This window comes from Acipenser ruthenus, chromosome 3, assembly GCF_902713425.1.
Source record: "Acipenser ruthenus chromosome 3, fAciRut3.2 maternal haplotype, whole genome shotgun sequence".
Taxonomy (NCBI): Eukaryota; Metazoa; Chordata; class Actinopteri; order Acipenseriformes; family Acipenseridae; genus Acipenser; species Acipenser ruthenus.
The window spans coordinates 24990877-25017782 of NC_081191.1; the positions used below are offsets into that span (position 1 = coordinate 24990877).

General features: G+C 40.0%; 1 pseudogene; it reads left to right on the forward strand.

Annotated features, from left to right (window-relative positions):
* The first annotated feature begins 273 nt into the window (after positions 1-273).
* On the forward strand, positions 274-18011 carry LOC117394485 (cytosolic non-specific dipeptidase-like; annotated as a pseudogene).
* The last annotated feature ends 8895 nt before the right edge of the window (positions 18012-26906 follow it).

Sequence of the window (26906 nt, forward strand, 5' to 3'; positions counted from 1 at the left end):
GGTGTACAACTATACCCCATTAAAGCTGTGGAAACTTTGAGACAGTAAATGGAAAATCTCTAGCGCATGTCTTAGGTGACAGACATTACTTTTTTACTTCAAATATTGTTGATTTTTATTTTTAACTAATGGTGAAATTGTGGTGATCCATTGGAAGTTAATTTAGTATTTACTTTAGTTGCCGTTGTAACAGTACATTCAGGGAAGATGGTATTGGAACTCTACATCAGTATACAAATCTCATTACATTTATTACAAACGTGTGTGCTAAATATGACGGGCATTGCTAACCTGTTTACACCCCCTGTACAGTTCATGTAATGTAAAGACTGACTATAGGCCTGCTTGAATAGAAAACATACAAAGTAATAATGGTACTTTAATGTAAATCAAATTAGAGCTAATAAACAGCACGGTGCAGTGCTTTTGCGGCAGACAAACCACCATTCAGAAAGAAAAAAACTGAAATGTAGTCCGAACACCCTTGTCATCTGTCAGCCACATCTGTACAAAAATGAACAATTCTGGAAATAAGACTCCCATTTACCATAGACATTTTGAGCCATTCCAGATTTTATGGTGACATTAATCATTCAGACACAATTAAGCTTGTTACTAATTAATGTATCCGTTAATTATTCAGTGCTCTTCTTCGCAACAGACTACAGTAAATTTGCTTTGTAATAACATTAGAATATCAATTTAACAAAGATTTTCCACTCAGAACACGTTAATATTATTACTTTCACTCAGGAGCAACTAAAATACCTGTGCCAACCTAGTTTCCCAGGACTATTTTCAACATGAGCTTTAAACGGTACTGGGGCACTACACCTTTAAATAAAAACACATTTCAACTTTCACATAATAAAGGCGTTTGCGTAATGTGTCCATACGGCGAACAACGAAGTGAAACTATTAAAATGTACAGCAGAATAATAAATCGGTGTCAGCTATTCCACGTCTTTTTCATTAATATTATCTAGTACTATTATTCTTGTTTAAAAATAGCTTTTTAAATAATTTGTATTACATGATAAAGTCTGAGAGTCAATTTAGCGGAAAACTTACATCAACACCATAAGTTTTAGTCTTCATACTGGCATTAACTTTGGCTTTCAAGACACCAAGTGTACCAAGAATTAATTAAATTTCCCTGAATTTTTTAAAATTAGTTGTTCTTCCCTTTAAAAAAAAGTGAGCGCCGAAAACATTGAAAGTGCCATGTTGTTTAGAACCAGGTGGTACAGTTCTGCTGTATTGCAAAGCTAAACGACCATTATTACAGTACCAAATTTCTCTGTGAGCTACTAAAATTACCACCAGAAATATAGTTTAAGACAAGACAAGATGAAATCGTGTGAGTACTGCAGTTATTTTATGTGTATAACTGCTTTATTTTAAAGTGTGCACAGAAAATATTACCGGTGTGGTGTTATTTTGTGGTACATGGTGTAAATGATTTTAGCTCAGAAAACAAGGAAACGCCCATCTGAAAGCGATGTATATATTAAAAATATTATTTTTAATATATATTTTTTTCACAATTAAGCACATTTATGGGACTTTATCTGATGAGCAACAAATTGGGGTTATCTAAAATTGTAAACATATACAATTTTGTGGGTGAACTAGTTTGTCTTGTTTGTAGTGTTTTGTGCAGTAGTCAATCACAGCATTGACAGCATACCCATTTTCTGACATTACATATGTCAAGTTTTGGTACTCGTACCACATTCTGACTATGTTCCACTTTCTAGTCCTACACCGCTTGGTAGGTAGGTCAGTGGCAATCTGAGAATACTAGCTGTACACTTAGAAAATTCATTTTATATTAAAGCAATAAAAAGGATTACATATTTTTTGTGTAGCTGTAATTAAATAAAATATTAAGCATCACTAAGAAGGTTTCCAAGGCAGACCTCGCTGCTAGAAATGCTGTAAATGTGGTTTGTGGATTTCTGGAGCATATGTGTGGTTGGCTGAAAGCTCAACATCCAAAAGGCTTCCTAGTGTTTTAATTTGAAAGTGATTTCTAATGTTACTGACAGTGCTGAATGTTCTTTCTGCTGTTGCATTAGATATGGGTAGTGCCAACATAGCCAATGCAAGTAAAGACACATGATAGAATCTTCTGTCTCCTGTAGCATCTGTCTTTATACACCTCAAACCTTGTTTCCAGGTCTTATAAGTTAAATTGCATAACTTTCTCTCACTTTGGATTATGTCTCCACATATCGAATGGAACGCCTGTATATAGATTATATGCTAAATACTAAATAAGGTAGCATAGAATTTATATACAGTATGCAAATAAGTACAATTGTAAAATGACTTGGATCAATTAAATGGCGCGATTGGCTAAACAAGATCACATGATGGTGGAGTAAGAATTGTCTTATGCAAGGCTAGGGGTGAATCCCCTTTGAAGATCAATCAATTTTTTGGATTTATTTTCTTTCAAATTTGTCTCTTTGGCCACGGCAATCATTCATTTAAAGCCCCAGAATCTTAAATAGGGGTGGAGATCGGTTGCGTTGGATCTTAACAACAAAGGGACAGCATATGACCAAAAAAAAACCCCAAAACAGGTTCATATTAAATAGATTACAGCAATTGCAGACACCAGTGTGTATTCTAATGCAGTGAGCAGTTTTGTTCAGGTTGACCAATGTGATATTCTGCTTGACTGCCACACTGACCATCTGGGAGGTTCTGGAGAAGTCAGGGTTGGGATGATGGCTGGGACACTGAGCCATTCACACTGGTGGAAAAGGATGGTGGAGAACACAGGTTGTATTTTAATACAGTTTGGTTGATTAAATACAGTATGACTAAATAAAAATGGATTAAACTATGGACAAAATGGTTCATGGATGCTATATTGTTAAGATATTTACAACTATGAAAAGCAAGTTACTTTTGGCCTTGTTTTCCAAAGTCCACTTGGATTCATTGTGACATTATTATTATTTATTTATTAGCAGATGCCCTTATCCAGGGCAACTTACAATTGTTACAAGATATCACATTATCTTTACATACAATTACATTATTTATTTATTTTTTACAAATTATTTTTACATACAACTACCCATTTATACAGTTGGGTTTTTACTGGAGCAATCTAGGTAAAGTACCTTGCTCAAGGGTACAGCAGCAGTGTCCCCCACTTGGGATTGAACCCACAACCCTCCAGTCAAGAGTCCAGAGCCCTAACCACTACTCCACACTGCTGCTCATTAACATGTTTGCTGTAAGTTCTCTTACTTCAGAACTTCAGAGGAATTGTAGAATGCATTGGTAGTGAAATGTGTCTCAAGCAATTGCACAAAAAAGGCCCTTTAAATGGTATATCACTTTAAAATCCTTGGTTTTTGCAGAGATAACGCTGTGACTAAAAAATACAGTGTGCCTTAAAAAGTGAAAAGGACGATGCAGACAATATAAAGCTGTAATCATTCGTGTTCATGAGGAATTTTTAGATGGAAGTTAAACATTGCACAATATCCACAAGTTGTTTTTTCTATCTGTACTGGGGAAAGATCGCCTTCATAAATACTTACTTTCATTTTTAACAGTTTTTTTTCTTCTTCAAATTTGTGTAACATAGCGATTAGCAGTTTATAGCTGTTGCATAATTTATTATGATAGCAATCACGCTAATCTTACTGCTTAGGTGAACATTTTCCTGACAAATCTGCAAGTTGTGTAAGAGTAAAATGAGGCTGAACACTGGAACTGGTTTAAAAACAAATTGTGCCAAACCAAATTGCTCCCCAACAGATTACCCGGTAGTTTTACCACTCTCTAGGCAATCACAAAGACAGGTTGTAGTGAGACATTAAAACATTAAGATTGTTAGCTTGTGAATTAAGAGTTACATTGTTAGCAATGCATTTTTTTCAGAATGCAGTACATGCTACACAGAGATGGAAATACAACTACCATTGCATAGCAGTTTAATCCATTACTGTTTTTACTATGTTTAATAAGACACACCTGAGCTTGTTACTTATACACTGGGGCTAATCAAGCCCATAGTATAGCCTGGAATGGGTGAGACTGTGTGACAGAAATACAATGATTCTTGGTTGTAAATCTCCCTCCCGACCTGTGAGGGCGCTAAGCAGCTAGAACAGAGTTCCCTGGACAGGCTGACCTGAGTGAAAGCTATGAAGGGGGCGAGACTCTGTTACAATAACGCATTGACCCGTAAGGGAAACGACGTGGCAGCCGCAGATTGGAGAGGTGGTTGCACTCGTTTACCAAGGGGTCCTGTGTGACAGCATAAAAGGGGACGGAGAATCGTAATCTGTTCCTTTGTACCGGTTTGTGTAAATAAACTGAGAAGGACTGTGAGAGACCCAGTTGCTCGTAAAAAGTACCGTGATTGTTTTGTTTGTTTGTCTTGTTTTGTGCATTACTCGACGGCTAATGCAGATCGGGAGCTGTCGCCAAGGGCCAGCACTAAACCGGACAGCACTTCTCCATTGTCACAAACATAAACTTGTATCACCCACCACGAGCACTACTGCATACACCCAGGACTGGTGACCGTGTCTGTATTATTGTGGGGCAGATATTGTTTATTATTTGGGACTGTCTTTCCTGTGTTATTTAACTCGTGCTGTACACATTGGTGTGTACCGCCGGGGGATTAGTGTTTGGTCACCAGACCTGGAAAATAAAATAAAAACATTTCCAAACCGGATTACAATTATCTGTCTGCTTCTTTAATGCACTGCATCACTCCTGCACCTGTTTCCACTCAGCCACTTCCTACTACGTCTAGGCATAAAACTCCACAGTGATTGTAAATCGATTTTAGCTAATCGCTCAACTAGGCAGCTTTGTGCTATTTTTGTTACATTTCTTTTTATTCATATTTTGGTAAAATTTCAGTTTTTATTATTAAAATGCTATCTCCAAGTCATCAGAGAGTGAAATGTGATTATTTAAAAAATATATTTCCCACTATCAGCTAGTTTATTAATTTGCTGCGTAATGGCAATTTAGACTCCTGTTTGTACTTCTCCCCTCCATTTCAAACTAAATAATGTTATCATTTTATGCAATGTCATATTTACTTTAGAATCCCCCCGATACTGGAGGTGTCATTTACACCTCACTTTTAAGGTAACATTAAGTAGTTCAAAATTAGCGCTAATCAGGAACTGTAAAACCATAATTGTGCTGCGGTAAACCACTGTAATATGCATCTAACTTAAAAAAAATCAGTTAATTTATCTGATGATTAATCTGTTACTATAGATTTGTGCATTAACTGAATATTTTATTTCAAAATCAGGGAATAGGTTCCTGTCCTAATGGCAAAAAAAGAAAAAGCGGTGTGGTGAGTGTTTGGAATTAAATGTACAGGGCCAGAATTTGTAAGCTTTTGCACAAGCAAAATTTTTACATCACTTAAAGTTTAGGGTTATTTAATATAAATGTTGTTTTTTTTATTCCTGAAATGTAAAGGGAGCTGCCAATCAACATCAAGTTCTTCTTCGAAGGAATGGAGGAATCTGGGTCAGAAGGACTTGACAACCTTATTTTCACTCGCAAAGACTCTTTCTTGAAGGGAATGGACTAGGTCTGCATTTCTGATAACTACTGGTTGGGCAAAAACAAGCCTTGCATCAGGTACAGACTCAGGGGCATCAGCTATTTCTTCTTGGAGGTAAAGTGTCAAATAGCATTCAGCTTGGGAAAATTATCTTAGTAAATAACTCAAACAAAACATTGTCATTTATCAGCTTTGTTTGGCACTCAATCTTATAATTCTAGTTGATGCAAAATTTTTGGCCATAGCTGTACATACCGGTTGAGTTAACAGGCAAACCCTATTTAGCTGCTTCCACAAAACAAAAATGAACAAGCCTAATTTCTTAACCACATTTATTCAGTGTTGATAGTATTGTAGCGTGCATGGGGGAAGACAGCAGCAGGGCAGGTAGGTGACGTAATCACACACGAAGACATAAGCCCAATATACGCTCCTGGCAAAGGAGCCGGCTCTTTTGTACAGTGGTATCGGTGCTGTGCTTTAGTGCAAGAGGTCCCGGGTTCGTGCCCGACCGCCTATGTGAATTGCCTTGCCCTGTGTGATGTGCCTGCCTGCGTTAAGATCGCTACAGTATCACTGTGCATCATATATGGACAGATGTCAGTATTCAGAATGTGTTTGTATTAAAAATTGCCCATTTTGAGGATGACATAGACAAATAAGATTAGTGCCATTATAGCTTGATTCAATGACTTTCCACCAAAAAAAAATACATAATTTATGTCAGCCATTTGTTAAATATTTTTAAATAAGTGAATTTAAAGTGAAACAACTGCAATATCACTGGTTAGTTTGCAATGCAAAAAAAGGTCATAATAATCGGAATGTTCTTGTTGTGCATAGACAACATTATAGAAGTGTATTGAAATTATAGATATAATAAAGACAAATCAGGCTACACACATGCTTTGCAAATGCCTGGAATTATCTGCATGTCCCCTGTGCAGGTGAAATGTAGTGACAAGGACCTTCACGCGGGTCTTTTCAGAGGTTCGGTGCACGAAGCCATGACAGACCTCATTGCCCATTACCCTGATGGGTAAGTGATGGTAACTAGCTAAAAAGAAGGGAGTTAACATAACACAAAAATCTTAATGAAACACTCTGACTTTCACTATTTCATTTTTTATTAAGACAACCATTTTACCTACCACTTAATTTATTTCCTGTTTGCTTTCTAAAATGCAGATCCTTTTATTTATTGGTTGCCATTTTGTTAGAAGTTGTCCTTGATTAAAGAACCAGTATCATGTCTGTTATAACACTACTTGTAAGATGTATTGGACCTTGCTGTGCTATTTTCTATCTTCCCAGATCTATCCTGAAGCATAGTTGTACTGTGTGTTTACATTTTTGGCTGAAATTAGCATCTTCATTCTTCATTCAGGTGCACCATGATAAGTCAGTAGATGCACCTACTAGTCAAACCCAAGAGTTCCCCAAGCTAATTTTTACAGACAGAAGCTGCTCAGGTTGCTAGGATATGCTCTGCTTTGCATCGTGTGCAATAGTGTCACCTGGGATGAATTAACTCAATAGCCTATTGGTTTTTAGACAGGTTTAATTTTTGTATTTGAGACACAATTACAATGTCATTTTTAAATTTTTGTAAAATGCATATTTCAGCCGTAATTCTGCACAGTAAATTAAATATCAAGAGGTCAGGACCCGTTATCCTCTCATGCCCCTTTCCTAACAAGAAGCCTGGTCATTTTGCGTAAGGTATTTATTAATTAATTCATGTGCTTCTTATGTTACTGTAATAATAATTATTATTAAAATATCAACTCTGAAAAACGCCCCTGTGAGAGGGGAGGGATCTGGACTGGCTGTCAGGCGCATGCGTGAGCCTGTAGGGGGTCTGTACACCCCGTGTATTCCCACACTGTCAGGCAATGTCTTGTTGACAGGAGTCAGCTGTGAAGAAATCGGCAGACGCTCTGTCATTGGCTGGGGGGTGGGACTATACGGAGTGAATGAATGGATAAAGAGGCACTGTTTTGTATCCTCTCTGGCTCATACAGGAAGTATAGTGGAGCGTGACTTCACGGCAGAATCCTGAGACTCGGAAGGGAAACTGGAAACTCTGGAGCAGCGAGTCGGGGAGACAGTGCAGCAAGAGACACACAGACCCGGTGGTGCAAGCAAGCCACACAATACCATTGCTGGTAGAGTGCCCCGAACTCACAGAAGCACCTGCCAACTGAGCACAGACTAATAAATCTGGGTGCCTGTGCCAGCGTTTTATATTTGAGCCTCATGTCTGCCTTGTGTTTTCCCACACCCTTCCACAGCCCCTAAAAGTATCTTTCTTTGTGGGAGCAAGAAAGTTTAAACCACAGTATGATACAGGATCTTTAACACACTTGGTTTATTAACAGTTAAAGTGATTGTAGCTAACAAAATAATGTCATAAATCTTGCCTTTTGTGCACTTCCTATCATTATATATGTCTGTTACTGTAAACATGTATTTTTTTTTATTTAAAACATGATATCTGGTACTATACTTGGTTTGTTGTCCCCACAGCCCTACCTCATGAAGTGGCTTCTTTCCTGTCAATAGTCAATCAGCTGCTTCTCCAACTGACTGACATGCTTTCAGTCAGTAACATGGTATGACCCAGAACACACTGCTGAGGTGAAATGACCCAGGGAGTGCAAGTATAAAATATTTCCTGTAAAAATAAATAAATAAATAAATGAAAAAAAAGTACATGTTTCGCTATAAAATGTGTTTCTTTCAAATCTGCACATTTGAGATATATTCAGCTAATGAAAGTGCAAAATGGCTAAGATTTAGGGAATTATTTCATTTGCTACAATTACTTTTAAGATTTCTACAATTTTAATATTTTGGAAGCAAAATAATTGTGTTTGCTCTACAGACTATCTTGTAGATAAGAAAGGAAAGATTCTTACCCCTGGTATTTATGAGGCAGTGGCTGCACTAACTGATGAAGAGAAGAATTTGTATGAGAAAATCGACTTTGATATGGAGGAGTACTGCAAAGACGTACGCGCCTGCAAGCTTCTGCATGACACAAAGGTACAGTCTGTCTTTGCAGCTCAGCAACGCTGGGCCACAACTGAACTGCACACTGTGAGCAGTGTCTCCACTCCACATGCTTCCCCAGAGCACCTTTGCATTGGAAACAATTCATCTGTGTGCACCGTCAGTTACTGACTTGCATTGATCAAGCTGAAATTGTTGACACAAGAAAATGTGAAAAACTACCACAAGATGGCAGTGTACCTTCATTTGGAGTGAAGTTTAAGAAGACTGCATTTCACTTAAACCAATTCAATATGGGGGTAGAGGTGTTAGGAACACACAGACTGAAACTGTTAGCTGGCTAAAACCTGAATCTCACTTTAAATTGTAACCAGCAATGTAAATGCTTAGAAAATAAAAGCAGGCAGAAGCTGCAGGCTACATAGTAAGTATAACAGTTGATTAATGATGGACATAAAGGTAATTTGAGTGAATTGTCCATAATGGGCTACATATCTGATGGTCTTGACTCTGCAATAGACACCAAATTATTATTATTTTCAATTTTTTAATTTTTTTAAGTCAAACAAAAATCAAACCGTCCGTGTTACAAAATTCTGGCTGCATATTTTATGTTTTTACCCATACCCTACAGTGATGTTTTTCTTCATGTCAAAAATAGAGTCTCTTTTTTGAAAGCCGTTCGATAGGAAGAGCCAACATAAATATATGTATACATTTTCTGTTTATTTTATGTAGTTTTTTTTTTCATTTATTCTCCTGTTTGCAGGAACAAATTCTGATGCACCGCTGGAGATATCCATCCCTCTCCCTGCACGACATTGAGGGAGCTTTGCTTCAGAAGCCAAAATTGTCATTCCCAGGAAAGTGATTGGAAAATTCTCCCTTCGCCTGTACCCAAATGTTGTAGAGAAACTTGTAGGCAAACTAGGGAGCCGAGGCATTATTGCGTGTGTTGACATCCCAGCCATTAACCAATACACATAGAGCTCGGTTCACAGCCCCCGATACCTTTATTTTATATAGTTCTATGCCGTAAATGATGAGAAATGACAAAATATGCTTATTCATAACAAAAGGTGTAATACTTTAGAGTATTCTTATTGCTGTATATTGAGCTAAAAGCTCGAGCGTTCTGGAACCAGATACAATAGAAGAGTAAATACTTGTTTGAATCCCATTTCTGTAAACTTGAGGCATGTCAGTAAATGCAGCAGATTTACTGAAGCAAAGACCAAAGGGCTAATCACACTACAGCGTTTTATTCGCTGCGTTTTTTATGCCCAACGTTTCGCTGCTATTTTTGTATTCAGACTTGCGCGTCAAATGGGGAGATGGGGGAATGTCTGATTTATTATAGTAGTGCAGAATGTCTTGTTCGTTATGATAAGCAGCACAAGAAATATCTCGCTAAAGAATACAAACAGAAATGATGGGAAAATATGAGGAAATTGGCACTATTGGTATGTTAAAATAAAAACACTGTTTTGACTGCAGGTTTTTGTTAAATGTCCGGTGTAACTTCTACCTCTGCATGCCATGAGATACTGGGCCCATTATTAAATATATTCCACACACAGTTGTGATACCCGTCCTATAGCTGTATGCTATGGTTGTGAAGGAGTTGCCGGTAACAAGGTATCTGAGAAATAAAAATAAAAAATAAACATCAGAATGCATTGAAATAATTGCGTTTGGTAGTCCTATCTGTACTTTGTTTAACAGTGTTTTTATTGCCAATAACACTGTTTGAGATTATTTGTTACCAATACAGAGGCTGATCTGACACTCACACAGTCTCCCAGTCGCTCTCTCATTCTCCTTTGCTGCCCATTCGCGTCACACACACCCAACCTATCGGGGCTCCCCACCCAATATATATATATATATATATATATATATATATATATATATATATATATATATTGTCAAAAATACCTTGCACTTATTTTGTTGTTGTTGCGACTTTCAGCTATGTGGAATTTTATAAATGAGAACCAAAACAGTATTTTTTTTTTTCTCAAAGCACAAGTAAACTTCATGTTATTATTTTGTTAAAACGTGTCTATGGCCACTGTTTACTGTGAAGAAACAGCAATGGCAAGGAATGGGAAAAAAAAAACTAAAAAATAAAATGAGGTGTCAACTTCATGTACTATTTATTTCAGGAATAAACAAAACAACGTTTAACTTGAACTGCCATTTGGCATCCTGTGCTTTGTAGTCAATTCGCTGGGGTAAAGAAGTAAGGCCTACACAACGTATTCTTTACTTATGGGGTATTTCTCTGCCTGCGTTCTAAGCAATATAATGGCTTGTATTACTTTTTGAAAACGAACAAATATCCTAACGAATATTTAAATTCTGAGCAAATATCCGAACATGAAAATCCTGTGTTTTGTCCCAGCACTAATATATATTAAGGGCGAAACACGGTGGTCTGGCAAGTCTAGTTTTGCTTAGGGCTTCTGGGCGAATTTCGGTACTCGTCTGCGTCCAATCTGGTGAATCTAGATTAGCCCAGAACTTGAAAAAGATGACTGGGCGAAACCTGTTTTTTCAACAGTTTTCACTGAATTTTGGGACTAGCTCAGGCGAGTCTAGTTTCGTCCACCTCTTCAAAATCGATGCTGGGAGAATCTGGTTTGCCCATGCCATTAATTTGGGTGAGTCTAGTTTCATCCAAAGCTTCAACATTGATGCTGGGCCAATCTAGTTTTGCCTATGCCAATTATTTGGGCGAGTCTAGTTTTGCATTTCCTACACTCTCCCCTGCCAGCTTCCAAGTGTGTGTCGGGGTACCTGCCTCGCCTCCACTTCTGACAACAATGTAGCGACTGTGTGCTGGGTTTCCAGCGGCGGTGCTGAAAGGGCAGGACACCAGGGCTGGTTTTAATAGCAGTTAAAACCACTCTTTATTAGCTCTCTCTCCCAAAAAGTCTTGCTCCTCCATACACGCAGCTTGCACCCAATCCATACTGCCTTCAGATTATATCAAAATTAACGCTATAATGTGAATAGCCCTTAAGTAGATAAAAAAAACTTACATCACACATGAAATTCTGCCGGTACTCACCGTTACTCAGTACCGGGACTTATTTTGATGCCGGTACTGGGTACTGGGACTTATTTAATCTGCTTTTCATCCAACACGGACACAGTCCACTAGCACAACGTTTCTCAAATGCGCTGTCATTCAGCATTGTTCGTGCTGCTTGCATTATGTTTCCTCACAGTGTTTCTGTTTCTGTTAGCTGCTATTGGCCACCGTTAACATCAGTATAATCACTGCATGTTGATTGGCCGAGCTTTCTTTCTGATCGGATTTAATTTTGGCATGCGTCACAAATCTCCACCTATTTTGCTCTGTATCCGTGCTCATTCGTTGATCAACAAGAGAAGACCTTAGCAGTGCAACTTGAAAACAGTGGCGTGGAGTAATTATCATTATTATGAAGTAATTATTTTCTTTAGTGCAGCGGAGAAACTATCTGAATATTCGAACAACGATTGCTGCACATGAATTTGAAGGCAAAAATCCACATCAGTGTTAGCCATAAATTACATAGTTGGTCAATATTAGAAATAATTATCATAACACGTTTTGCCTTGCACCAATTTACCACATTGCCAGAATTTGCAAACCAGGATCAAGTGCTGCTCAGATTTGGTAAGCGAGTCAGAATCGGGATACAGATGTAGGTGCGCTTCACGCTTTTCAAACACTGGCCCAACTTGCAAGGTACATGTTAAGCATAGTGATCAACATTTTGTTTTGTTGTGATCCTAGTATTTTCTGTTATAAGGACCGTAATAAATGAAAACCAAAACGGTGAGGTGTATTGTGTACCGGTATGTATACATTTTAAAAGTATTTATTCATTGGCACTCAAATTTTTAAAATGTTTACACCCGGCTGTGCATATGAGTACCTGCACTTCTTTGTTGAGAATTTCACCCCTGGCCTTGGCTATAGTAAACCTGGCAGGTTTGGTTGTAATCCCAAGAAGCCGGTGAGCTGTAATCATTAAACAGCTATTTTTTGTTTCTTTCTATCAAACCGCTTGTAGCAGCCACTGCTTTGGTATTAAAGAGGTGTGTTTTTTGTTGTTTGTTTTTTGAATTTTGCATTGCACTATTGTACTTAAGTTTCCATTCACTTTTTAAACCCCAAAAGGAAATAGTATCCCCGCTCGGTGGCTAACACTGACTGCTATTATCATACAGGGGCCAGTTTTTAAATAAGTTTATGGTGCATTCATTTGGATTTAATCCATAGGGCTTCAGGATGAAAAAGTATCCATATATATTGACAGCAATCCTATATTCCCTGCCAATTATAGTAATGCAATAATGTAGAGATATTTGGTATTACATTTCCATGAAGTCATATTGTGTGTTTACTTTTTTTAAACCTTTCGGAAAATCAAACACATTTCTGGTTTCTATTCATTATGGTTTAGCAATGCCCAAATACTACATAAAGGCTTTTAGAAAATAATAAAAATAATCAGAATGTCATTCTAAAATATCTCTTCTCCATTACTCCATTATGGAAAAATATGCTTAAATGCAGGTTGCGTGCAACATTCTAAATGTAAAAGTAAATAAAAGTCAGAAGTGTTCTTAATTAGTTTTAAATGGTTTATTGGCTTAATTAGGAACACATACTATTATCTACTTTTTCAGTACTGCATTGAAGATGGCACTGTGCCTGTTGTGCAGTACGTCATGTATTGCAGGAGACTGCTGTCCTCTCTAGATTCTAAAGAATTACACTTTGAATTAATGTCTCATTCTATTGGGCATCTCATTCAAAATTAATTAAGTTATTCCCCTTGTTGCGCTGATTGTAGCAGCACGTTGTTAACAGATGTCACGACTGTGCTCAGCTTATGGGAAGAAATTGGATTTGCTTAATCCGATGCTTACTGAAAAGCAATGAAAAACAAATGCACAATGTTGAACCAAATTCTTGTTTTAATAACTTTGGACAGATAGTACAGGAATAAAATGTATGCATTATTAATGGTAGAAACTTATTTAGAAATATATTTCAACACTTCTTGGTGCTTTGCTGATCTACATGCTCATCTTGGCAGGCAGACTGTACCAATATACCAATATATGTTTTTTTCTTTTTTTTTTTTTCAGCTAGTATTGCAAACTCACAGCAAATTTGCACGCACCAGTTATTTGCAGTACAGTAGATTTTAAAGCCATTCAAAAGAAATTTCTCAGTTTGCTTGTGCAGTACTGACATACAGTATATCAATCTAATGTTCATTAAGTTACACTTATTTGTTTGTTTTATTTTTTTCTGAAAGGTTGTTGATCATTTGACCAAAAAGTTTGCCTAACATGCCAGTCCCAACAAGATGAAGGTGACTGAGGGTCATGGAGCAAAGTCCTGGGGGGTCTGACTTCAACCATCCCGACTATGTAGCTGGCAGGAAGGCCATAAAATGTGTGTAAGATCAGGAGAAAAATGGGTAGACTGGTATTACCAAAATAGAACAGCCAGATTAAACAAGGCACAATCCATAGTAATTACCTTTGCCACATGTTAATAAGTTCAGTGGTACAGTGCTCATTAAAATACTTTGCAGATGTTTAAAGAGGACACCATTATCAATTCAGAGATACCAAGATATTTCATAAGTAAGGGGTCTGAGTGAGGGAAACATGGGCAATAAAATCCCCACCCCTGGTCTTGCTGTAAATCATTTGCTGTTTCCATAATTTGTGTTGGCACTTTATGTCATAGTGATCTACGTGTTAATGATACTAATACCTCGTTTCCAAGGACACCCAACTCGAGTCGACTTGAGTCCGCTCAGTTTGGTCTGAAATCTCCGAGTACTCCAGTTGATGAAGCCAGTTTGCTTAAACATTAAAAATAGAATTTCCATGAATGGATTTAAAAAATATGGAATTGATCTGATGCAATCAGAAACCCAGAGGCATGGTAAACTGCGTTTGCTACTGTAGTAAGACTGTTTTTTATGTTAAGCATTTTTCGTGCTTTATTTCTTTTATTTTTTACAAAGGTTTAATTAACAGCCAAAATTGTTTATTCCAGACTTGTTAGAAAGTCTCTAACAAAATGGTTGTTTGTTATTGTCGCTACATGGTAGATACGACTATTACTGAAGACACCCATCGTGCAGGTATCAGTCCATAAACAAAACAAAACGTTAAAATAAATTAGTTCTGCACCACATAAAACTGAGCTGATTTTACCAGTGCTTGCTAGTCTAACTGATTAGAAGGCCTTTTTTGTTCTCCAAGTTAATAAGACCTAACAAGAGAAGGAGGAAGCATTCCTATCACCCTGACTTTCCAAGAAGCCACAGGCCGAAATGTCATGCTGCTACCAGTCGGAGCTTCAGATGACAGAGCACATTCCCAGAATGTGAAGATCAGCAGGTGAGATACCAGGTTAACAATTAAGGTTCAGACCAAGGAAGGAAAAAAATATGCCAGAGATTGGCATAAGAACCTAAAGAAAATCATATTATTTCATACACTCTAGTTTTAAATTACCAATGCTATTATAAAGAGTTGTCTTCTTTGAAACCACAAACATAACTTTTAATTATCCAACATCTTGATTAGGAAATAGTTGTGACTAGGGATGAAATGATAGTACATTTCCACGATAGAAACAGTTGTGAGCCCACTATTTCACGATACACCGATTATCACGGTAGTAGCGGTTATTTTGTAACTACATTTTTAAGTGCATACAAATAAATGTAACTTGTGTTGTGTCTTTTATTCTCTGTGGGATATGGTCTGCAACACAAGGAAGCTAGAGTGTTAAAAGAGCAAGGTTCTAGCGAGAATGAAGATATTTCTGTATGAGACTGAGGAAATCACCAACTTTCATTAGCAGGAGTTATCCTGTCCCTAAAACAGAATGTAAAAAATAAAAACACATACAATCTGCCACTCACCATTTTGTTGATAAATTATTAATAGCACACATGTGGAAGGAAAATAATCTTAATGACATTTTCCCTGTACAGTTTTACCATTATTCATATTTACAGAAAATTGAGACCTTGAATTAAGTCTGTCCAAGTGGGACTGCAAGCTTTTTTCTTCCTTATGCTTTGTTTACACGTTATTTATTTAAATGTACTTAGAAACAACCCAAAATATAAAATATAAAATATAAAACTTTCCTTGTTGTGGTTTTGCCACACATTCTGTAGATTGGATGGCCAGCTTCTGTGGTATTTCCCTCTACGTCTTTTTTGTAGCCAAATTACAACCACACCGATGATTTTACCCTCTGATTTGGAGAGAGAAAAGCGCCTGTTCTGCTTCAACCATGTTGCCTGAGTCATGTGACTATCGTTTTCTACGATTTATCGGATCACTTAAAAATGTCCACGGTACGATTATCATGAATATTCATAATCATATCTCGTACTATTGAAAAATCGTTTCATCCATAGTTGCGATTGTCAGAAAGTGCACACCAGGTCTCCGGGCATCCTGTATGTTTGGGTGTGCAGATGAGATATTTTAGACATACCAACCAAAACTCCCTTTATTTAGACTTTTATCCTCAAATTTTAAATCATTACTACAAAGTGAAGAGTTAAGATAAACAAATTGCTGTATTTAAGTGGCCAGTGTAAATGGGGTGTCTTTAGCTGGCTTTGAGGCGGCTTATCTCTTAGGACGTTTTCTTTTTTCTTGTGTGTGTAAACACAGCCGTCCTAATTCCGGCCATCACAAAAGTGGCCTGCTCCAGAACTGGCTTCACGACGGCTTTGGACTCTTTTTTTTTTTTTTGCTTTAAGGCGAACACATCAGTCCCTGAGTGGGCTCACGCAGAGGCACATGGTAAACCACGCCCACAGTGTCAGCATCACTCAGCCTTCTTGGTAACAGAACGCATAACACACTCGGCTGAAGTAATCAGAGCTGGTGCTTGCTACTTTTTTTTTTTAATAATCTATTCTGGGTAGTTTCACTCATGCACAGGATTCTGTTATCTGAGCAGGTTAAACTAATATAAAACCTACTTTAACGCATAGACATGCGGGGACCATGTGTGTTTTGCAATATTAGCAATCAAAATATGCTTAATTTTATACAAAAAGTTTTTTGCACACTATATTGTAAAGGTAAGGTGTATTTGCAACTGTACTAAAACTGTTTTCTATTTAATGGACAAATAAGGACCTGTGTTCTATAAAATCGAAAAGGATTTCAATCATTTGTAAACTCAGAATTCCCGTCTAGCGAATGAACCTTTGAGCACAGCCCTACTTATCATTAACATATATTCTGGGTCAATAATTAAGCAATAGATCCCTGATTTAAAAAGCATTACCGTCTGTTAGCTGACTGTGCTTGGAAACGTTCTGTACAGATAATGCATTCTAATCAGTGTTTTATAGCAATCAGCAACTGGTAAACAGCTTTTATTGCTTCAAATTACAGATTAATTTACCTTTTTTTAATTTGTGTGTTTTTTAGAGCTAGACATTCGATCTGAATGAATGTTTTGTGGGCATCAACAGCTTGGTAGTGTCATGTAATGGAGTTTCTTAATTGGTTCTAATTAACTAGAATTAAATAATGGATATATACAGTGCTCCCTCGTTACAAGGTTCTCAATTATAACGCGCCTCGGATATAATGCTCCTACAGCATGTCCTCCAATTCCCTATACTAGTGATTCATACAGTATTTCTACAGTAAATACAGTAAAAACTGTAAACAACTTCTCAGTCTAACTTCTGTTTCTGTCTCTCCCTTTTGATACAGTATCTGAACTGAAGAAAAGCTGTGCTGGCACTTTATATAACAGACATCTTATTTTTATAACTAAATACATATTAGGAATATTACTTGGTTATCTTTCCTAATGTATTTACTTTTTTGCTGCGAGAGGAGCTGCGGCTTTCTCCGGGAGACGAGGCGCTTCAGCTTTGCTTAAGCCGTTAATAATAAGTTATTTGTTCAAAACACTACAGGGTGTTCGATAATGCTTTGCAGTGTACAGAATAACCACATGCAAGTCTGCCTGTCAATGTAGCACTACTAACTTTGTTGTCTCTCTTCACAGGTCTAACTGCATACAGGGAATCAAACTACTGTGAGCATACTTCCATGAAGTATCTCTTCTAGAGTGATCCTCAATCAGGATTTCAACATGCAGTGGTAAACAGTTTACCCAGTTATTTTGATTTACAGTATTCTTTTTTTATGGGAATCCTGAATCTAAGGTCAAAGTTAAAATGTAGTGAATCTAGGGTTTCACTACATTTAAAAGCAACATTAGTACCTGGTGTTTATGGGAAACAGTAGTCCATTTTGAGTCCTGAATAATGGGAGGAGAAGGGGGTGATTTGCAAGTGTACAATACTTTTAACCTGTTTTTTTGCCATCTGCTCCAAAATCTTTTTGGCTGGTCCTCAAGGTGGTCTGTTTATGAAATGCAGTTCACATGTCTTAGAAAAATGTAATACTTAAGAGCATATCACGTTAATAAACAATGGAGAGCTACTTCTGTGTCTGATCTTGTTTAATCCTGGGTGGACGACACATTTCCCAATTGCATCAGGTTATTTCTCTGTATCTACTTACTACTCTGTATATTCTGTGTAACGGAACTATCGGACATGGCAAGGCAGTTATACATGCTGCTGGTGCTTATTAATAGAATACACTAGTTACAGTGAGTTGTGACTGGGCTGGGCTGAAAAGAAAAAAAAAAAAATCCTCTACAGTGTGATAGATAAGCGGGCGGTAATGGGGCGTAAAACTAAATCTGTTACTTCTCACAATTATCGGATTCAAAATGCATCCTGAGTTCTACATTGCCTGAATCCTAAATGTGGACATCCTCACTTCACCACAGTACATTTAACTTTGTATATGCATTAATGAAAGGTACATGCAACTTATTATAGAAACTGATATTGGATGCGCTTCGGTGGTGCATCTTTGCAATATTTTACACTAATTCTGTTTTACTGATAACTGTTATTCCTGAGGCGGGTATACAGAAAATAAAGATGTATTTATGTCTACGAACAGCTATTGATACTCTGTGTAACGTTCAGCATTAGCCTTGACCTTACTTTGTCTACACTCTGAACATGTTTGCTGTAGGTTAATCATTTAAAAAATAACTAACTAAACAAAAGAAACAGCTGATGCACTGCAGAGGCTGGTAAATCTGCAATGCCCTGTAATTAGATTGTATACTAAAAAACATTAACATTTGCACTGGTTATTGGTTAGATTAGTTGATTAGTTTAGTATATTATTATTAAAAGAAATGGGTTAGGGGGCACAGCAGACTAATTCACTAGCCTTGCCTTTCACTTCTTGAGGCATGGGCTTGAAACAAGCCCAAGTTACAAATGAAATTAGTTAGGCACACTCAACGACTCCCAGTGGACTCACAGGACTGACTAACATGGTGTTTAGTCAGGGTTGCGGGACGCTTGTTTTCATAGCTGTGAGGGGAATCTATTAGGGTACCCCAGGGCACTATGTCTAAGAGTAGCCCGTGTCATTGTCCTTCTCCTTTCATGCGCACCAAAATTACTTAACAGCACATGCATTGCATTACACTTTTTTTGTTTGTTTGTTTGTTTGTTTGTTTGTTTGTTTGTTTGTTTGTTTGTTTGTTTTTTAATGAGGGGACAAGCCTTCCTGGACCAAAGACAGCTGCATTTTTACTGCAAAAAATAAATAAAAATACCTAAACTGCCTCAAAGCCAGCTTGAAAGTGGCTAGTGTAACAGGGTATAAAAGGCTGCTGGAAATTTAAGGAGAGAGCTGTTCCTGGAGATGAGGGTCCTAGTCAACTTAAAGGTGGCACCAGACATACAATACAGGTTCATTAGCCAGTTCAAGTCACAGAACAGATATGGCTGAGTTGAAGTCACTGCATAGATGTAAGTGTTGTTCTGTGGGCATAGATTAACTCACAGGTTACCTTTTAAAAACACCAGTCTATGATGTTTGTCAGGATCTTCTGTTATAACTACCTGTAAATACAATACCTACTTTATACTTTTTTTGTGGTAAATATCTGATTTGTATCAACATTATTTCTATATCAAAATACTGCATGTGCAGGTGTTTTGTTGCTTTTTCTACACATGGTTAAAAGTAACAAAGCTAAAGTAGTAAGCTACACCAAATTGGCAAGACTGTGAAATGCACAGACTTTTACCCAGTCAGGACTACAGCAACATGCATCAGAGTGTTTTGGCTCTAGTACTTCTACTGTAGAAAAGCAAGGTGTGATAGTGTGGATGCTTTTCTCTGGAGCTCTTCCATTGCAGCAGCCAGTGTAAAACATCTATGTTCTAAAGGGTGTTTATCAATACAATAACTGGTTTTTTTAATACTGCCTGTATTCTACATATAGGTATTCTTCAGTGGTACTGTTCAATCAAACAACCAGGCCTTGATGCACACATCACATACTCTCAGCACACAAATATAAAGTATTATTTTAAAGGGTACCAAAACAAGAAAGAAATGGATACAGGGTTAGGTTGATACCACAGTTTAATACAGAGACAACACGGCAAATCTCGAAGGCACAGTGCTTGTTAAAGTATCTTAAATATATATATATATATATATATATATATATATATATATATATATATATATATATATATATAAAGAGAGCGAGAATAATAGATGGGCTTCAGTGTTGCAGGAAAACAATTACCATCTAGCGTTTCTGTGACGTCATAAATTACGAGACCAAAGGTTACATAGTCGTCGTTGCCCCCCCCCCCCCCCTTCCTGCCCCCTGCCCCCTGCCCCCAGGGTTTATTCAGGGGAACTTGAAGAAAATAATTCTTTCAGGTTGTCGACATGCGCGGCTTCTCTGGGTATACACCGATACAGGATACCCTGCTCAACAGTATAGAATATTCTTCCAGGTCGTACTTTAGATTTTGCAATCTCTACAAAATGTTGGGTATCTGAATCCAGTCTGTTACTTTTCAATTTCATTCCAATCCACTGGTAAGGGAAGATCTCTAGGGGGAGCAAGTACTTGCATTATTTAAACCTTAAAACAAGTAATTTTTTCTTTTTTCTTTTATGTAACCATGTTACAAAGTGGTTCACTATTTGTTGATTGAAACCAGCAGTTAATATTTAATTAAGTTTCCTGATTTCAAAAGAGACTTTTCCACCTATCTCTAGATGTGCTAAAGGCAACATATATTGATCCAGTCTGACCTGATTAAAAATGTAAGAGATAGCAAATATGATGTTCAGTTCCAAAGTCCTGCTTCAGTTGCAGTGTGTAAATGTGGTTATAAAACCAGGCTGTATAATAAAGTATAGTTGCCACCACAGGAGAAACAATGTGCTGCAATGTGCAAGGTCATGATGTCTTTTTAAGCTTCTACTAGATTATCCATGCTTAGCACTAAGGGCTTGGCTGCTCCCTGGCAACTGTACCATCTTTCACAGTTCTATTTGGATGACGTTCTGCCAGGTTGCTTTGAAACTATTTCAGAATTTTAATGGAATACAATGCTTTACCTAATCTAATATGTGAACACCTGCCTACTAAAGGTTAATATATCTCACATGCATTCGAATGTCAATTTCTGCAATGGGTATTGCCAATTTTTTTTAATGTTAAACAACACTAGTATATCACACATCTGTCCATGTTTTTAGTGCACCCCGCTAAGAATATAAGGAATGAGATTCCAGCTCTCGAGCGAATCAGGCTCTGTAGGCAATAATTATTGTCTGGTGGTTAGAAGAGTTTAGTTGGCAAGTTAAATACTGGATACAAATATCCTATAAAGTATATGGGTCTGTAACAGGGGGGAGATCTGTGCTGACTCTTCTGGTGTGTTCATAGTGCTGCAGGAAGAGGGCAGCAGCCTTGCAATATCCGCCGGTCAGTCATGACAGTAACACAGAGAGGTGGGAGAGAGGGTGTGTGCGCTTTCCCTCTCTCTGAGTGGTCGAGAGGCGGGCCTTAGGGTGATTGCTGGCCCTATAAAGTAGCGTTCTGTTGTTCCCTCAGCTCTGCCCCTATAAGATGAAACAAAGAGCCAGTGGGAGCTCTGCACCAGGACTGGGAACGGCTGGAAAAAAACGAAAAGAAACTCAAAGAGAAGAAAATAAAAATATTGGTAGCGGGGAAACCTTGGGTAAACCCCATAAGTGCATAAAAAGCAGGCTGAAGGAGCTGTGAAGTGTAGGACGGGGACCCGGGCCGTGCGCGTAGCGACGGTCAAGGTAACGCTGCAGAGTGCAGCACCTTTTCTTTGTAGTTTTTGATTACTGTGTTTTATTTTCTCTTTTTGATTTTGCCTTTTGTTATTATTATTTGAGAGCACCTGCGAGTGCATCAGTGGGTCTGTTTACCTGTGGGTATTTCCGTGGTCCTGTCTACCATCGCTAGTTTTCAGGCCACGGACAACAGCGCCCTCTGCGGGCTAAGCAAGCACTTGCAAATAAAAAATAATAATAATAAAAAAGTAATAAATAAAACTGGGCACCTGTGTGGTGTTTCAAGTACACCCTGCTGTCTCCCGTGTCAGTGAATACCCACACCCTTCCACAGGGTCACATAATTATCAAAAATATACAATTTTATAATTTGTAGCTATTACAATATTTATTATATATTTTTACAGTTCTTAACAGCCCTTATAAAGACATACACAAAGCTAGTTGTCAATCACATACCATTTAAACACGCGTTGTCATCCTATGAAGTTCTACTGAACGTAAAAAGAAAAGTATGAGGCGCCATTAGGGACATTATTCAAACTGACACCTCATACACTACACACTGAAATCTCATACACTACATAGTGAAATCTCATACGCTACACAGTGAAATCGCATACACTACAGAGTGAAATCGCTTATGCTACATACTGAAATCTCATACACTAAATACTGAAATCTCATACACTACATGGTGAAATCTCATACACTTGTGACAGGAGTGAAAGGAGTCCCTCTTGTAATTCACCCTCCCGACTACTGACAGCGCTGTGCAGGAAGGACCGAGACAGAGGAGAAAGGCTGAGTCATGGTTGGGGCAGAAGTCGCAGTGGTGGCGGCCATCTTAACTTGGGCAGGACCTCATGGTTGAGCCCCATTATTGCAATCAGCTGTGCTGCGCTCGACGATTGGCTGAGGTGGGGCAGTGCACTGGTTGTAGGGGTGGGGCTCGGCACTATTTAGGCTGTGGGGTTCTGCCATTTGGCCCCGCTATCCTGGACTGAGACAGTTGTGCTGCGTGAGCTCTGTGTGTTTTGTTCACTTGTTTGTTTTGCTTATATCCAGACTAAAGATTCCCAGGCCGGCTGCCTTCGAGCCCGGACTTTTCCCTGTGATCCTTGACAGCTTCAGGAATTACTTATCCTGTTTTTGAAGAGGGAGCCCGAGCCACCTGCTGTGCTGTGTGGATCACTGAATTACCTCGTGGCAGTGTTTCTTTTCTGTTTTGGACTATTTTGTTTTCATTGCAAGCCTCTGCTTACCATAGCTGGTAACAGAGAAAGTTTTTTTTGTTTGCTGCAATTGTGTTGAAACCCACTGCTCGGGACTTTGTATTTTTGTGGGTGTTGTAAATAAAAATCCAACCCCCAACTACGTGTTTCCTGTCTCCATCACTTCTGGGTCACGTCACTTCCTCCCATAACCCACCACATGTGGAGTGGGATGCAGGTACCCCGGTACGCACTCGTCGGACTGTAGCCTGGTTAGCAAGTCCGGGGCGGACTTGAGGCTGGCAGGGGAGAGTGTAGCGTGCACAGGGGAAGGCAGCAGTGGGGCTGGTAGGTGACGTAGTCACACACAAAGACATGAGCCCGATATACGCTCCTTGCAAAGGAGCCGGCTCTTTTGTACAGCGGTATCGGCGCTATGCTTTAGTGCAAGAGGTCGCGGGTTCGCGCCCGCCCTCCGCCTGTGTGTGGCTTGCCTCGCCCTGTGTGATGCACCTGCCTACGAGGCTGAGCATATTGCCAGGTACTGCCCAGCTGCTATGGAGTGTGACGTGGCCTCCCGTTTTACCTCAGCGGAAGCAGGTGAGTATCAGGGGAAGGGACAGGAGGGACCTTGTATCATTAATGTAAAGGTAGGCAAGATGAGCACCCATGCTTTAGTGGACTCCGGGTGTGAGCAAACTATAATTCGGCCTGCTCTTTTGGAGGGTGTGTCTTGGAGGCCATAGGGTGCTGTGGCTATCTCCTGTGTCCATGGAGAAACCAAGACATACCCGACCACTAAAATTCAGATGACTGTTGGCAGTCGAACGTGCTGCGTAGCCGTGGCCGTCGCAGGGAAGTTGCCATACCCTGTTATAGTCGGTCGGGACTGGCCTTACTATGGCGAGCTGAAGGTCATCCCGACCAAACCTCTGACCGTAAAGGGAGTGGTTGCAACGGGAGACACAATTGGGCAGGTCTTCCCGTGGCACACTACTTTGTTTCCCTCCAGATTCCGGCCCCAGAAAATGAAGCGAGAGCGTAGGGCAGAGAAACTGGAGGGAACATTTATGAAAAAGGTTGGGACCTGGTGGGAGAGTCTGTGGTATCGGTCAAGCGCACGCAGAAGGGGGTGGGTGTTCAGTGTGACCAGCCGGAGCGGGTTACTGAGGCGCCTAGAGCTGAGGCTACGGAACCTCCGCTCAGCATACCTCAATTCTGGTACCGGGATGTGGATCTAGAGTGGGAGCAAGATAATGACCCTACTCTGGTGCACATCCGGGGGCAGGTTCGGTCTGTTGAGGGGAAGGAAGTTGATGGCTGCGGGCCGCTCACATTTCCCCACTTTAGTGTCTGGGCACTTACTGTATAGGGTATCCCAAGCCCCGGGCACCGGACAACCGGTAACACAATTATTTATTCCAAAGTCTTTCCGCCAGGAGGTCCTGTGGCTGGCGCATGACATTCCCTTTTCTGGCCACCTGGGGTGGGAAAAGACTTTGGAACGGATTTTGGCCCGGTTTTATTGGATGGGACTGCATGATGATGTGAAGAAATATGTAGTGGAGTGCCCTGACTGCCAACGAGTAGCGCCGGCACGAGTTCGCCCGACCCCGCTGGTCCCGCTGCCCCTGGTTTGTACCCCCTTCGAACGTATGACAATGGATATAGTGGGTCCAGTGCTGCCTTCCGACTCTGGATATACGCACATTCTAGTGATGGTGGACTATGTGACGCGATATTCGGAGGCGGTGCCTCTGCGATCCACTAGTGCCAGTGCCACACTAAAGAATTAGTGCAAGTTATTGCGAGAGTAGGGATTCCCAAGGAGATTCTGACGGATCAGGGAACTAGTTTCATGTCCAACACTCTGAAGGAGGTGTATAAAATCTTGAAAATTCGCTCTATTCGAACCTCTGTGTACCATCCGCAGACCGACAGTTTGGTGGAGCGCTTCAATCAGACACTGAAGCAGATGCTGAGACGCTTTGTCGATCAAGAGCAAAAACATTGGGCTAAACTCCTCCCTTTCCTCATGTTCGCAGTGAGAGAGGTGCCGCAGAGCTCAACGGGGTTCTCTCCGTTTGAGCTTCTGTATGGCAGACAACCTCCGGGCATTCTCGATCTGGTGCGAGAGGGTTGGGAGGGACAAAAAAATTCCAAAAATGTAGTCAAATATGTACTACTCTTGAGAGACCGCTTAGAATTAGTTGGTCGATTGGCACAAGAGAACTTGCGCAACACCCAGCAGCGGCAACAGCAGCAGTACAATAAAAATGCATGAATTCGGACCATTCGACCTGGTGACAAAGTACTGCTGCTCCTTCCCTCCTCGGATTCTAAGTTGTTTGCCAAGTGGCAAGGCCCCTACGAGGTGGTCCGGGTGGTAGGGAGGGTCAATTATGAAATCAGGCAGCCTGACCACCAAAAACCACTCCAAATTTATTATGTAAATTTGTTGAAGCCCTGAAGAGAAAGAGGCCCTGTTTGTCACTAGTGAGAGGCCTGAGGAGGATTTTGGTCCTGAGGCAGGGTCACCTGAGCAAACAACAGAAATTTCGATGGGGGAACAACTACTTCCCCGTCAGAAAAATGAGCTGAGACAGCTAATTGAGGAGTTCAGGGATGTTTTTTCAAAGGTGCCCGGTAGAACGAATATCATTGAACATGCTATTATTACTCCGCCAGGTGTTTGAGTGAGACAAAGGCCTTACCGGATCCCAGAAAGTCGGTGGAGTGTGATGCGCCAGGAGGTAGAGGACATGCTTGAGCTTGGAGTCGTTCAACCATCCCAGAGCGAGTGGTGCAGTCCGGTGGTAATGGCTCCTAAGAAGGACGGTACCACCCGCTTCTGTGTGGATTTCCGCCGTGTGAATGCCATCTCCAAGATTGATGCGTATCCAATGCCCCGGGTCGACGAGCTCCTCGACAGGCTGGGTAAGGCGAGGTACTTGTCAACTCTAGACCTGACGAAGGGATATTGGCAGATCCCGTTGGAGTCTAGCTCTCGTGAGAAAACTGCATTCGCTACCCCGGATGGTCTGTTTCATTTCCAGACCATGCCTTTTGGTTTGCATGGAGCCCCAGCCACTTTCCAGAGATTGATGGACAGGGTATTAACTCCCCATCATCAGTATGCATCTGCATATATTGATGACGTGGTTATTTTCAGCTCCACCTGGGAGGAGCATCTTGTTATACTAGCATCTGTCCTTCAATCTCTGAGAGAGGCGGGGCTAACGACCAACCTGGGTAAGTGCGCGTTTGGCCACCAAGAGACCCAATATCTCGGCTTTATTATGGGTAACGGACGTGTGAAACCGGTGACCACCAAGGTCCAGGCCTTGGTGGATGCGCCGGTTCCACGAACCAAGGCTCAGGTGAGGTCGCTCTTGGGGCTGGCAGGCTATTATCGCCGCTTTATCCCCGAGTTTGCTACCATTGTCAGCCCCTTGACCGACCTCACCAAGAAGAGCACCCCAAATTTGGTAAAGTGGACGGGTCAGTGTCAGGGGGCGTTTGACTTGATTAAACAGCTTCTTTCCCAGGCTCCGGCGCTGATATCACCGGATTTCAACTGGGAATACATCCTCCAGACTGACGCTTCGGATGTTGGTCTGGGGGCTGTCTTTTCTCAGGAGGTAGATGACGTGGAACACCCAGTGCTGTACCTTAGTAGGAAGTTGCTCCCTAGGGAGCGGAACTACTCTGTCATAGAGAAGGAGTGCTTAGCCATTAAATGGGCTGTGGACTCTCTTCATTATTACCTCCTGGGTCTGCCTTTCACTCTTGTCACGGACAATGCTCCTCTGAAGTGGTTGCACACGATGAGGGACACAAAC